This window comes from Mus musculus, chromosome 8 (genome assembly GCF_000001635.26).
Source record: "Mus musculus strain C57BL/6J chromosome 8, GRCm38.p6 C57BL/6J".
Lineage (NCBI taxonomy): Eukaryota > Metazoa > Chordata > Mammalia > Rodentia > Muridae > Mus > Mus musculus.
In genome coordinates this window covers 126,561,776-126,576,967 of record NC_000074.6, presented here as the reverse complement: position 1 = coordinate 126,576,967, position 15,192 = coordinate 126,561,776, and the positions used below count along the sequence as shown (strand labels likewise).

Genomic DNA, 15,192 nt, shown 5'->3' with positions numbered 1-15,192 from the left:
GTGTTTCCCCAAGGAGCTGAGTGTGTTCAGGTCACAGACTCAGGCGAGTTTCTGTGCTGTCAGCCTGAGGCCCTGTCCTTCTGAGGAAAATCTTGTTCTGCCCTTGACAGCTTTCAGCTGATTGGATGAAGCCTGGTTTACTCAGCACCCACTGTTTTAAATATCAATATTTACAATTCATTCTGGTGAAATAATAATAATAAATAATAATAATAATAATAATAATAATAAATTTAAGTGCCTCCAGACATTTCTAGATTTGACCAAACAATTGGGCACATTAGCCCAATGAAAATGACCTAAAATTGGTCACCATGGCCACTTTTCTGACTTTCTTCTCTCTTGCTCCTGCTTTCTCATACCATGAGCCCTCTTTAAAATTTTTTTTGTTTATTTTATATATGTGAGTACACTGCTACTCTCTTCAGACACATCAGAAGAGGACATCATATCATATTGCAGATGGTTGTGAGCCACCACGTGGTTGCTGGGATTTGAACTCAGGACCTCTGGAAGAGCAGTCAATGTTCTTAACCATTGAGCCATCTCTCCAGCCCAATGATCCCTCTTAACATTTCTGGTGCTTTCATGTGTAAATTCCAAGAACAGTGGCTCAGTAGAGTGAATAGTAGAAAGACAGTTGGTCAGTGCAGCTGCAAAGTCCACAGACATCCAGGCTTCAGGTCTACTGGCTTCATGCCACCCTCCCTTGTTTTCTATGACTTTTCTCAGGTTCAGGACACCAATGGGCCAAATGAAGTTTTCCACCCCAAGTCCAGCTTGGGGAAGCAGTGAGTGACTTCAGGACCATGGTGATTCTGGGCAGCTACACCACTGAAGTGTTCTCACCTGAGCCAACATTTCACCTCTTATATAATCTAGCACCCCCAAAACAGATGCAGCTACACCAGGAGGGCTCGGTGACTGAAATGAGGTGAAATGAGTGAGGCCTCTTTCTCCAGGGAGTTTTAGAAACCACATTACCACAGACCCAGCTAGCTCATGTTGTTCCATATCTCACTGCCATGATTGGGATTCAAGTTTTTCTGAAGGGTACCATAGCAACTTGGCTTCCTGGGGATGGTCATGGTCATGTCACATAAGGAGGGGATAAAATACTTGTGGTACTTAGATTCCAGAACATCCTTCCAGAACAGGGCAAGAGAGAGAGAGAGAGAGAGAGAGAGAGAGAGAGAGAGAGAGAGAGACCTTATCTTCTTTCTCATTGGCCGGTTCCTGATATCTACCCTGTGACCAAGAGGATACCTGCTGTGTTTGACTTTGGTGTGCCCATGTTCTAACAACCCTAGAACACAGAGATGGGATTTCACTCACCAGCCTCTAGCTAATGGTCTGTCCTGGGGCATAGGGAACATTATTACTGCTGGAATCATCTGCTGTGCTGCTGAAGGGAGGAAATAGGGGGATAGGGGGTTGGACAGTGTGATAACTGTGACACTTGCCCAGTCATACAAATGTTGAAGCAGAGGTGCTGTGCTGGCCAAACTCAAGGGACCAAGGATGCCAGTGGGAGCTACTGGAAACAGGGACGTGACTCATCACGGCCTGATTAGGGTGGCTTGGCAGGGATAAAGAACGAAGGAGGGATGTGCCATGGGGAACATGTTGGGGCAGCCCAGCGAAGAGGGCTGCCTCAGAGATTCTAATCTATAAATTGTTTTCGTAAGAAAAACAAAAACAAAAAACAAACAAAAAGAAAAAACCACCACCAAAACCAACATCAGAGGTGACAGGATTCAGATCTCAGCAAGCTGGAGATTGCTACTCTGCCCTTCCCTGTCTACACATCTTCCGTTTGCCTGCCCTGTCAGGGCAGACTCTGGCACACACCTGCCTCGGGGATGCCAGGGGGAGGAGGTTGGGCGCCTTCACCGGAAACGACGTGATTCCTTGTGCACACATCTCTCTCATCCAAGGCGCACAGGGGTTGGTGTGGCGTCCATGTGTGGTGTGCAGGCTTGTCTCCTGATTTGAAACCAACCCTCTCTCTTCTTTTGAACGCTTGAGAGTGATTTATTTTCCGTCCCTCATCTCGTGTGTAGAGTGAAAAGTTCAGAAGTATTAGTTCTGACGTGCTATGAGGCAGAGTCTCTAAATCCCTGACCCTTTGGCTTATGGATTGGCCCCACCCCCATTCTTTGGCCCCACCCCCATTCTTCCTTTGGGGTGCACAAATATGGGAATCACGGGCTTCTGTTGTCTTTGTCCTCCCGGTTTTGTGAGGAAAACAAGACAGAAGAGCCAACGCGATTAGCTTAGCCTGGGATCCCTAGATGGAGAAAGGAATTACGCTTACAGCAATGATATTTCTGACCCATTGGTTAGGCAATTCTGCTTTTATGAATCAGTTGTGGTGATGGCTGTGCTGAGTAAGGTGTGATTATTGCTGTCGTAGAGAGCCAAGGATTATGAGCTTTAAAACGTGCGACCTGTGCACGGACCTAAGTATTTGATAGAGCAGGTCTACCTCCTCTTCCTGGCGTGTGTTTGGGTTCTTTTTCATTTTCTCCTCCTCCTTCCCTTTCTTCCCCCCTCACCCCCTTTCTCACCTTTCATTGCCTCTGTATGTATGCACACGTGTGTACCAGCCAGAGCTGGTCATCAGATAGCTTCCTCTCTGTCACTCTCCACTCTAATTTTTAAGATGATCTGTTACGGACTCGCTGGTTTGTGAGCTCCCAGAATGCACCTGACCCTGACCCCACCCTTGTACTGAGATGGCAAGAGTATGCCACCAGGCCTAGCATTTTCATATGGGTTTCGGGGATCCAAGTCCAGTTCCTCATACTTTAGTGACTGAGTGACCTTCCCAGTCCTGAATTTAGACTTTCTCAGAGGCTTCCCAGCCCCTGCTGAGCATTCAGAAGACTCAGTCCATAGTCCACAATGTCCGGTCAGGTGACAGTACTGCTTACTTTCCATTAGCAGCTCTGCGAACAGGTGTTGATTGGGGTTCAAAGTCCATTCAGTGTGCTCTCAGGCCAACGCCAGGGGCCACACACATGGACTCAGAAACTGCCAGAAGGTAAGAGGAGTTTCATAGGTGAGTGCAGACACCTTTGAGATCCTAATAATAAATGGAGCTGTGATCTCATCTCTCATTTATGTGTTAGTGTTTTGTTTTGTTTTTTTCCTTAGCGCAGGCAGAGGTCATTTCATAAGTTACACATCACTGGTTATTCTCCACGGATTGTCTCCTGATCTATAGCAAATAGGATAATGCCAATGACTGCAATGAATGATCCTAGGACTTTCTTTCCCAGGAAGACGTTCTGTGAAATAATCATTTTGAAGGGGATATGAAGAGACTGGATGAGACGCCATAGAGATGAGGGAGGGAGGAAAGACATGGGATGGATATGCTGCTTGGAAGAGGGAACACTGACAGGTCCCCAACTAGGAGTTGAGGATGAGGAAGTAGGGGCTGGAGCTGTGACTCAGTCCTGAGGACCTGAGTTGAGAACCCAAGCACACACATAAAAAGAGAGACATGGTGGTCTATGTCTGTAACCCCAGCTCTGGTGTGGGGTTGGAGACAGGATGATCCCAGGGGTTTTCTGCTCAGCTAGTCTAGCCAATCAGTGAGCCAACCAGGTCCAAAGAGAGACGCTGCCTCAAAAAAAAAAAAAAAAAAAAGAAAGGTGGGGAGCAATAGAGGAAGTTGTCTGTGTCAACTTCTGGCTTCCATATGCGCAGGCACAAGTTACACAAGAACAAAAAGGCAGGTCTTTGATGCAAAGGATTCTAAACACCAGACGTCTCATTTGACCAAAGTTTGTCATGTGCATTCTGTATGTGAGGCACCAAAGACTTTAGATATGAGTTTGTAAGACCCGGCAGTCCTGTAGGCTTTTGGACAGATTATCTGGTCACAGAAGAAGCAAGAGCAAGGAAGGAAAAGCAGAAACAAAGGGAACCCTGCATGCCAAGCATGGTGGAGCCAATCATAGTACAGCCAAGCATGGTGGAGCATACCTTTAATCCCAGGCCTCAGGAAGCAGAGGCAGACAGATCTGTGAGTCTAAGGCCAGCCGGGTCTACACAGTAAGTTCCAGGAGAGTGTGGACTACATTTAAAAACTATTTCAAAACAAACAACAAATGAACAAACAAAAAACCCACAACAACAAAAAACAACGAGAGCCTGTTACCACCACAAACTAAAATATCCACTACAACCCCCAATTTCTCATAAGTAAGATACTTATGTTAGTTCTGAACTGGTGCTTACAACAATCCCCACCTGCGCAGCTCGGTCACACAAGTACTCCACACTGCATCATTTCTGTAGTTCTTCCTCCTGGCAGGCACTGGGAGAAACACAAGATAAAGATCAGAACTCAGAATCTACTTTGAAAATTCCATGAATGCCACGTTGCGGATCTAACCTATGACACACAAGAGTAGGTGGGGGGGTACCCCAGTTCAGAAATGGTGTGTTGAAGTAAAACGGACGTTGTAAAAGATGACTTCCCGAAAAGGACGGAACCAAATTGGCGAGGGAAACAATCATGTAAAACAGAAGTTAGTATCAAGGGTCTGACTCAAGCAGTGTGAGCAAGAAGACCTGGGTTTAAGTCCTTGGCACCTATGTAAAAAGCCAGGCACAGTGGTGTATGTGTGTCTATAACCACAGCCCTGGGAAGAGGGGTGCACTGACTTCATTGAGCAATCAGAATTTAAGGTTTGGTGAGGGACCTTTCAAAAAATAAGGAGACTATTAAAGGGAGATATCAGACAATGACCTCACATACCCATGAATACACATCTGCAGTAGCAAGTGCACACACACCATGCAACATGAACGTACAGCACATACACAAAGAAAATAGTACGATGTGGCCGGGTGTGATGGCGCACGCCTTTAATCCCAGCACTCGGGAGGCAGAGGCAGGTGGATTTCTGAGTTCGAGGCCAGCCTGGTCTACAAAGTGAATTCCAGGACAGCCAGGGCTCTACAGAGAAACCCTGTCACGAAAAACCAAAAAAAAAAAGAAAAAGAAAAAGAAAAAAAAAAGAAAATAGTATGACGTATTTGGGGGACGATGAAGGAAGAATCAGCTACATGCAGAGTTCAAAGTCAATGAGAGCTGATTGGAGATCAAGTGTGAAGTGCAGGGTAAACCAAGACTGGTGTACCAGCGGGACACAGGACTCAAGTGTGTCCAAAATAATGGTGGCATGTGAGGGAGCCCATTATGGCAGACACACAGGTAAAGGTTATGCAAGGAGCCAACTAGCCCTGTCTTCAGGGTGTACCCTCAGGGGGTGGCAGAGAAGCAACGAGCAAGTGACACCTTTGCAAGAAAGGGCTCATTAGCATTAGAGTCCTACCTACTCATGGACATGGACAGAAAGGGGCGGGTCCCACGCAGAGACGTGGACAGGAAGAGCCGGGTCCCTACACAGGGATGTAGAGAAGAAGGTGCAGTTCTCTATGACAGGACGTGGACAGGAAGGGGCTGTTTCCTACTCAGGGACATGGACAAGAAGGGGCGGTTCCCTAGTCAGGAACATGGACCAAAGGGGGCAGTTCCCATGCAGGGACGTGGACAAGAAGGAGGGGGGGTCCCTGCGCAGGGATACAGATAGGAAGGTGCAGTTCTCTATGAAGGGATGCAGACAGGAAGGTGCAGTTCTCTATGACAGGACGTGGACAGGAAGGGGCGGTTCCCCACTCACGGACATGGACAGGAGGGGGAAGTTTCCTACACAGGGACTTGGACAGGGGAGAGCGTGTCTCTACGCAGAGGGTTGTGAACAGGATGGTGCAGTTCAGCGAGGATGACTCTAGGGTTATGAGAGTGAAGATGACACATGCGGAGTAAGTGAGCAAGAATGCTGTGATGCTAAGCTGAGACATGCCTTGGACAGAAAGGAGAGCTTCTTCTTGCCCCCACCCCTAGGCTCAGCAGAGATGGGGTGGGTTACATCAAATAGCATCCGAGAGAAAACGAGCCAGGAGGGAATGGAGCCAGGAGCTCTGGGTCCAGAAGACCAGGAGGAACAGATTAAAAGGTGCCATAGGGACAAAGCAAGCACAGAGTTAACGGTCAGGAACCAAACAACAGTCTCTGCTCTGGTTACACGTGCAGAGGGACCATCAGTCCTTCAGCCTCGAGGGCACAGGGGGCGGGGGGGCTGCTCTCATGTATGTGCCTACAGATGAGATTTGCCAGTTCCCTCCTCCACTGGCTCAGTTGCATAACATACATGGCATAACTAGTCATGTATCTCAGGTGCTGCGCGGTGTGCCAGAGCAGAGGGAGTAAGGCCAGGGCCAGACCCTCAGAGAGTTCCCACCCCACATGAGGAAAACATGGATCCATGGATGGGAACTGACCCAAGTATCTGTCTGGCTTATGAAATGAATGGAAGGACAGTTGTATCGAACTAGTGCTCAAGAAGGTAGTGTGTGTGTGTGTGTGTGTGGGGGGGGGGGGTGTCCAAGCTCTGATATGGAACAGCCCAAACAAAGGGAGGAATCATCAAAAGTAGAGATGCCTATCAGAGGTCTGTGTGTGAGAGACTCTGACAGTTCATGAGGCAGCCTTAGCCTAACCCTCAGAGAAACTTGTAGGAAATGGGGCAGAAGAGAATGGGCTCAGTCTTACATTCCTGCTTCAGGATGAATACCATCCCCCGGGAGGGGACTACTATTTCATCTCCATTGACTTTAGAATCACCATGGAAACAAACTCTGGGCATCTGTCTGTGAGAGGATTTCCCTGTTGGGACAATTGAGGTGGCAAGATACAGGAGAAAGCGAGTTGAGCACCAGCCTCCATCTGCCTCTGCTTGCTGACGGTGAGTGTGATGTGACCAACCACCTCCTGCTCCTGCCCCCCATGTTGTGCCCAAACTGTGAGACAAAATAGAGCCTTCCTAAGGAGCCAAAAAAAAAAAAAAAAAGTCAGCAGTGGCTGACACAGTGAGCCTGTTGTAATATGGTAAAGGTTAGCCTTTCTTTCACGATCCTGTGGCCTAGACAGATGGCAAACCAGAGGGTAAGCACAGGGCTTTTCTTAGAGGGCATGGACTCCAAACCACATGCCTTGCCCAGAGCTGGAAACCATGCTTCCAACAGCTCAGTCTCCTGCACCTGGCATTTGGTGCATGGTGGCAGAGGGCAAGTAAAGCCAGCAAAGAGACCTGCCCTTGCCACATTGCCTGCTCAGATGCCCCCTGTCTCTCCAGCAGCCTCACAAGGAATCAGGTGGTGGGCAACTTCTGGATCTGTAACATTTTGCTCCTATATCAGTTCAAATGTGAAATGTCCCCAGTTGATAGCATTACTTCAAGGTGTAATGGAGTATGTCTTTGAAAGGCCATATCTGGTCCCTGACCTCTTCCTCTTTGCTTCCTGTCCACCATCAAAAAAGAATCCACAACCCAGGCTGGGGAGGATGCCCATTTGGTGGTAAAGTGCTTGGTACACAAGCATGAAGACCTGGATTCACTTCCTAAAACCCATGTAAACAAACAAACCAAAAAAAGGCAGAGTAGGCAGTCCACACTTGTAGTCTGAGCACTGGGGAGGCCAAGACAGTCATGTCCCTGGGTCTCTCTGGCAAGCCAGCCCAGGCCATTTGGTGAGAGACCCAGTCTGAAAGTAAACAAGGTGGGCAGAGCCCGAGAAACAACACCTTCTGGCCTCCACATGCAAGCCAGACAAATGTGTACATATACACAGACAAACAAACATTCACACATACATACGTATGAAGTTTTATTCTGTCCATTTGTGCTGCCAAGAACTCTTGGACAAAACCCTCAGAGAGCAGGAGCTGTAGGAGTGGGGCCACCTGGGAGGCATCTACGTCCGAGAAAGCCTCTGTCCCCTCATCTTTTCCTCATTAGTCCAATAACGTGTGCAAGATAAACTCCCCAGACACACCTTCTGCAGCACAACATACATATATGACATATAGCGCACATATGCCAACATATAATATGCATATACAACATGCATATAGAGCATACATACTTCACACCCTTTCTACCCCTAACACTTACACACACACACACACACACACACACACACACACACACACACACACCACTATATACACCTTAAACCCCTATATCCCCCACACAGGTATACGACGTGCATACACATACCTCACACTTCCCAGCACACATATAAAACATGCATACACACATCTCATACTCTCTAAATACACACATAACACATACACAACTACATACACACATCTCACACTCTCTCCACCCCAAACATATATACACACAACATACAACACGCACACACACTTCACACATTACACACATCACATCCTCCCCCCACACTGCACACACATACACACATAAGACACACAAAAAACTCACTCCTTTTATACCCTCCACACACCATGTCTATAACACACATACTTTACACACATACACATGCTACACACATAACTTATAATACATACCTTCCATATACCACACATACACATTTCATACCCCCATGTCCCATGTACCTACATTCCACATGCACACATACAACATACACACCACACATCCACCCTACCACAGACCATACCATACATAAAAACACATGCCACATGCACGCACACACACAGTACCCACACCACACATACAGATTTTATACCCTCCTATTCTACTCCCACACATGTATACAGATATATCACACACATACACAGGCTAGCCCACCACACACACATACCACATGCTCACATGTATACACACACACACACACATCACATTATATCACATCACATCACATCACATGCACAATGACTGGGTAAGCTCAGAACAGCTGCTCAGAAGTACAGGCCTGCAGAACAAAAATGCTCCTGCCAACAGGGATTTTATTTTACAACTTCCAAATGCTAAGAGAATCCTTCCATTTTTTTCCCCTTACAGGTTTAGAATTTACACACTGAATGGCCTGCCTCTGGGCTGCCCCAGAGGGCCCTGCCAGCACCTGGAGCTCCAGATCCCGCCCAGTAGGCTTACAACCTGAACTTTCTATTTCTGAAACCCCATTTCCCAGGAGGCAGCACTCACTTTGGGCCACACACTTCTGAGAATGATTGCATGTGTCAGCTGCTAAGTCACATGGCCTTCAGCCTGGCCCCTTCCAGAGGGTGACAGAACTTCTGTTGGAGCAGATGAATGTTACTGTCATAGAGAGGTTTGACACCCCTTATAATGCCACCCAAGGCTCACCACAGTCACCCAGAAGTACAGCTCAGTCCCGTCACAGTGAATCAGTGTCCTGATGCCCCTGGGTCTCCAAATACCACTGGAAGAAAATTAATGGAGCGTTCTGCTCCTTCCGTTTAACACATCAAGGGACTGGCCCCCTGATGAAAATGTAGTTTAATTAAGATAATCGCTCCCGTTTAAAGAGAGCCTCAAAGCAAGAGTTGAGTCTCCTTACTTCCTTTTTTAAAAAATAAAGTCTTATTTTTAACTATGTGGATATGTGTGGATACCTGCATGTGAATTCAGGGAGTCTCGGAGACCAGAGGCATCAAACCCTCTGGAGCTAACATTACAGGTGGTTGTGAGCCTGAGGCAGGTGCTGAGTACCAAACCTGCATCCTCTGGATGGGAGCAAGCATTTGTAACTCCAGAGCCATCTCTCCAGCTCTTTACTGTCTCTGTGTGTCTGTGTGAGGAAGTCACAGAACTTACAACAGCCTCTTCCACCTCCTACCAGGTGGGTCCAGAGGGCTGACTTCAGATGTCAGACTTGGCGGCAAACATTTTCACCCACAGAATCATCTTGTCATCCCAGGTCTCTTCATTTCCAAACCAGTGTCGCCTACCACTCAGAGCCAACCTTCAGTGAACGGCATACTCACTCTCATTTTAGGAACAAGAAGAGGGAATTTACTGCACGTGGAAATGAGGAGCAAGCAGCGAGGAAGACAAAGGCCCAGAGCCCCCGGGTCCTGGCTTGCAAGCTGCTCGCATTTGCTCCATGTCTGCAAGCTCCCAGGAGCACACAAACATCCGCAGGGAAGAATGCTTCCCAGCATGCATTTCATGAATAGGGTGGCTTGTGTACTCTGCAACGCTGGAAATAGATCCTCACCGTGGAATGTGGAATGTGGAATGGACAAACGAAGGAACGGAGAATGTGGCCGAGCTCAGCAAGGCGGGACTCACCCCACACACAGCCCCACGCTGGCACGCTCTCTGAGCTGTTTGGAAGCTTTTTTTTCCCCCTGGGGCTCAGAGCATGGTGGTACAAAGAGCCTTGTGTTATGATCTCAACACCACTATTAATATCCTGTGGCCCATTGAGCCCTGATCCCTTGGCTGGGGTTCTCCCAACATCTCAAGATGAGAAAAGTAGTCCGGCTAGGGGGAGGGAGGGAGACAGGAAGGCAGGGAGAGAGAGAAAGAGGGAGAGAGGAGAGAGAGAGGAGTGCTCTCATTTACTGCCCTTGAGTCAAGAATTTAGAAACATGACCACAGCCAAAGCCTCAGAGGCCTCGTATCAAATGTTGTTATTTTTGGGTAGCTTGAAAATAACGCTGGTTGTGGGATGGGCAAGGTGCCCCAGTGGCTGCTGCAGGAAGCAGGAGCGGGTAGAAGCTCTGCAGAGAGAGGGTCATGTCACTATGGGCACAATTGCCCCGCTGGCTCGGCCTGTTGGGCTCCTCTGAGGAGAAGCTGAGGAGCTACACTCTCACTGGGTTCACCTCCCCCACCCCTGCCCCTCACCCCCCATGTGGGCTTTAGGGTGGTGACACTTCCCTCTAGTTTCCCCAGAGGCAGCTTGGCACAGTGTCCACTCAGATGACTCTGGGTGAAGAAACTTGGTGAAGCCTAGCTGTCCCTCCCCTGGAGTGTCTTTATTTAGACAGCTTTCCCCATGACCGAGAGCTCCCTCCCCTCTGTAGGAAATATGCCCACAGTGGGTATTTTTATGCTCCACCTGCACTGGGTGAAAGGGAACCCTGGTTTAAGATGAAAGGGAACCCTGGTTTAAGATGTCACTGATGATGCGTCTCTCTCCTCGAGCCCAGCAGAGCTGTGTCCAGGTCACAACTGAGGCTCTTGTCTGGGAATACAACTCACTCACTCTGTCTCCCCAATCTCCATGCCTGGTCATCCTGCTTGGACAGACCATACCAGACACAAACACACATTTACATAACAAACACAATGCACACACACATTTACATAACACACACTGAGGAATAAATAATAAAATCCCACATCAGTCCCAAGAACCCTTCCTTCTGTAGAGTACACGGGACAAATGGAAGTCATTGCCTCTGAGCTGCTGGCACATTTGGTGCCCTGAGAACGTCCTCCACTCAGTGACCATGTGCAGACATCATACAGGGCCAGGAGGTGGTTTATGGAGAGCCACTTGATGTTCAGAGCCCAAGAGGGTGGTGTACGTCATAGATGAGGCCACAAGGAAGGTTCTCCTCCCAAACCTGCTTTCTCGGGCTCCGGTGAAGCTACTGTCCTTTCGAGTGTCCTCTGAAGAAACAGATGTCCACTTCCTCTTCTGCTCCTATGCTGCCCTGCTGGCTCCCTCCATTAAGCCTCCCAGGCTGGAGCTGGGCAGCTGCAGGGACTTTCCACTTCCTCAGGCACTCACTGTCTTCATGACTGTGCCCATGAATCCTGTGGCAGTCACATATGCTCCTGGTTGGATTTGTAATAAGCTGAGACTGTCCATGAAAGCTAAATAATAATACCAACCCAAAACCTGATCATAATTACACTCTGCAGAAATTAGGTGTGTCCCGTGTAGACAGTGCCTACCCTGTAGACAGTCCACTTCACCCCTCTGTGTGCCCACTGGGAAACCTGTTAAAATCCAGAGTGAACCCAAGGCCCAAGCATTTCTGATAAGCATGGAGTGGACCCTGCTGCTACTGTAGAGGGCCAATGTTTCTGTGGGAAACGGTGGAACCCTATGTCCTTGAGGACCTAGACTGTGCCTGATTTGACCTTGATCCCTTTGTGCTCAGCACCCCTCCCCCTAGGGCATCATTTACACTTCCAGTCCCTACTGACAACATTCCTGAGGGAAGCATCCCAAAGGAGGGACATTTGTTTTGGTTGGAACACCAAACATCTCAGTGGGGATGACATGGCTGCTAACGTCTGCGTTGCAGGAAGATCCTGCTCAGCTTGTTCGCATCTTGCTGAACACAGAAAACTCCACCTGGAAGTGGGGCTAGGCTGTCCTGCTCCGAGACTGGCCTCCAGAGACTTCCAACAACCATGCCACCTGCCCCAAGGGTTCTATAACCCCTCAAGAGAGTGCTACCAGCTGGGGACCAAGTATTCAAACACGCGTGCCTGTGGGGACATTTCCTGTTATCCACATTGACTGCTTAACCAAACCCGAGGCAGGAGGTGGTGTGTAGGTTGGGTGGTGAGGAATCGTTCATTCAGTAAAATGTTGCCTCCCAAGCATGTTTGAGCTGGATTCCCCAGAACCCATACAGAAATCCTCAATACAAACAAACAAATTGTGAGTCCCTGATAACAAGATACGCGTGCACATACACACGCCAAAGGACACAGTTGAAGAGATTGTGAAGCCAGGCTGGTCCACTCCCCTAACACCCTTCAGTCCTTTAGGCAAAGCAGAACTCTTCATAGGCTCTGTCTACAGACACTAGGCACTGAGGGAGCGGCTTTCATCTTATTCTGCTGGCCAGGGGCTTGGGAACCTATGATGGATGCTTTTCCTACAGAATCCTGGGTGTGCCCTTGGTAAGAAAGCCTCAAAAGACAGGGGAATCTTCTCATCACTTCGTCCCCCTGCTTGATAAGACAATGTCTGATGCTCTATCTGTGGCTGCACCCACAGGCTGCTTGCTTTCATCTGCAACTGCACAGAGCTGAAAAGAAGGGGCCAGAAGCAGTGCCCCTCAAAAGATTGGGTGGGATATTCTCTTACAAATTAAACTATGCTGAAATTTATCTTTCCTGCCTTCAGAGAGAGAAAAAAAAGAATTCTAAATAAGTAAAAATTTTCATTATGAAATATATAAATCTCTAATAATTTTTAAAATGGGGGAAAACCCAAAGGGAAGTAATACATTATTACTTAGCATTTTCTATGTTCCTTGTTATTTTGTTGTTGCAACAAACACCTGACACAAGCAATTTAAGGGAGAGAAGGCTTAACTGGGCTCACAGAGTGCAGGTATAGCTTGCCATGAGGGAAAGCATGGTACAAGTCCTAAGATAATGTGTCTTTCTTGACAAAATTCTAATAGTTTGGGCAAGTGATATATGTAATTTTATCTGGTAATTTAAAGTTTAATCTTGCTATGTCATAAGTGTTTACCTTGTAGTCACCATCTTCTTGGTGCTCCCACACACACACACACTTGGTGCTCCACACACATGCACACACATGATGCTCTGCACACTTGGTGCTCCACACACTTGGTGCTCCACAAACATGCACACACATGATGCTCTGCACACTTGGTGCTCCACACACATGCTGCTCCATACACATGGTGCTCCACACAGTGGCTGTACCAACATGCACTGCAGTTAACTATTAGGCATGCAAGTTGTTCTGAAGCTTTTAAAATACAGTCCTGCTACAATGTAGCATAGGAGGTGTGTATTTTCTGTACATATAGAAATGTCAGATCAGGTTCGATCCATAAGACATGTATTATTCCAGGTGATTTTTAGGAACTAGTGATCAGGCAACATAAAAGCGTGAAGGAATTATCTACGGAAAGCAATCTGGAATGAGACTGGACCCAGACCCAGTAGTCTCTACCAGGGACAGGAGGAAGAAGAACAGGGAGGGATTGGCTGGGGAGGGAATTGGAAGGTGTTTGTGGGAATTTGCTTATTCATCCTGCTGCTGACTGTTTTTTTTTTTTTTTTTTTTTACTTGTAACTCCACCTGTGTCCCTGTCTCTGCATGGAAACTTCTGAGGGAGAAGAGTGTGTGTGTGTGTGCATAGTGTGTGCATAAGAAATATGTATGTGAGGAGTGTGTGAGGCTTGTGAGTGAGGGCTGTGTGTGTGAGGAGTGTGTATGCTGTGTGTGAGAACTGTGTATGAGGAGTATGTGATGGCTGTGTAGAAGGAGTGTGTGGGTGTGGGTGTGAGGAGTGTGTGTGAGAGGAGTGTGCAAAATGCCCAAAGAAGGCAAATCCTGGCAGGGACTCTCAGAACAAGTCAGAAAACACCAGCGAGACTGCTTTGTGGCAGTCAGGAAAATAGCTCCCTCCAAAAGCTGTATGTGTCAGAAAGTTGTGTCAGGACTGGAGAGATGGCTTAGTGTTTACAAACACTTGCTCCTCCAGAGAATCTATGTTCAGATACCAGCGCCTGTGTGGAACATCTCACAACTGCTTGTAAGTCCAGCTCAAGGGGGTCAGATGGTCTTTCGTTGGCCTCACACATACTTTCAGATACGAACACATGTACACACAATGAATAATAACATACATCTATAAAAACTTTAAGTCAAGAAGACACCTTGTAGCCAGGCATTGGTGGCGCACGCCTTTAATCCCAGCACTTGGGAGGCAGAGGCAGGTGAATTTCTGAGTTCGAGGCCAGCCTGGTCTACAAAGTGAGTTCCAGGACAGCCAGGGCTACACAGAGAAACCCTGTCTTGAAAAACCAAAATAAATAAATAGATACAGAAAGAGAGAGAGAGAGAGAGAGAGAGAGAGAGAGAGAGGGAGGGAGGGAGGGAGGGAGGGAGGGAGGGAGGGAGGGAGGGAGGGAGGAAGGAAGGAAGGAAGGAAGGAAGGAAGGAAGGAAGGAAGGAAGGAAGAAGACACCTTGTGGGCTGGGAGCTGGCTCAAGTCCTTGCCATACAAGCACAGGGACCACAGCTGGTATCCCAAGCACCCACATAAATCCAGAAGTAGCAGTGTGTACTGTAAATCCAGCACCTGCAGGGAGGGACAGGTGAGAATTGGGTATGGAACTCACTGACCGACCAGTGTAGCTGAAATGGTGAGCTGGGTTTAGCAAGAGACCCAGAATAACTCCTGACCATGACATCTGGCCTCCACAGGAGTGCACAGGGGTGGTCAGGCACACCTTCGAGCACTTGAGCACGTGTACACACACACACACACACACACACACACACACACACACACACACACACACTTGGAAAACACATTGTAAAATTATCCTTCCATCCTAACAAATATCCTGCCACAATACC

At 47.9% G+C, this 15,192-nt stretch overlaps 1 long non-coding RNA gene across 1 annotated transcript; it reads left to right on the top strand.

Annotated features, from left to right (window-relative positions):
* Nucleotides 1-5,042: 5,042 nt before the first annotated feature.
* On the top strand, nt 5,043-9,634 carry Gm39286. The gene is made up of 3 exons (XR_879365.3): nt 5,043-5,844; nt 6,701-6,827; nt 8,907-9,634. It is a non-coding gene; the product is annotated as a predicted gene, 39286 (long non-coding RNA).
* Nucleotides 9,635-15,192: the final 5,558 nt, after the last annotated feature.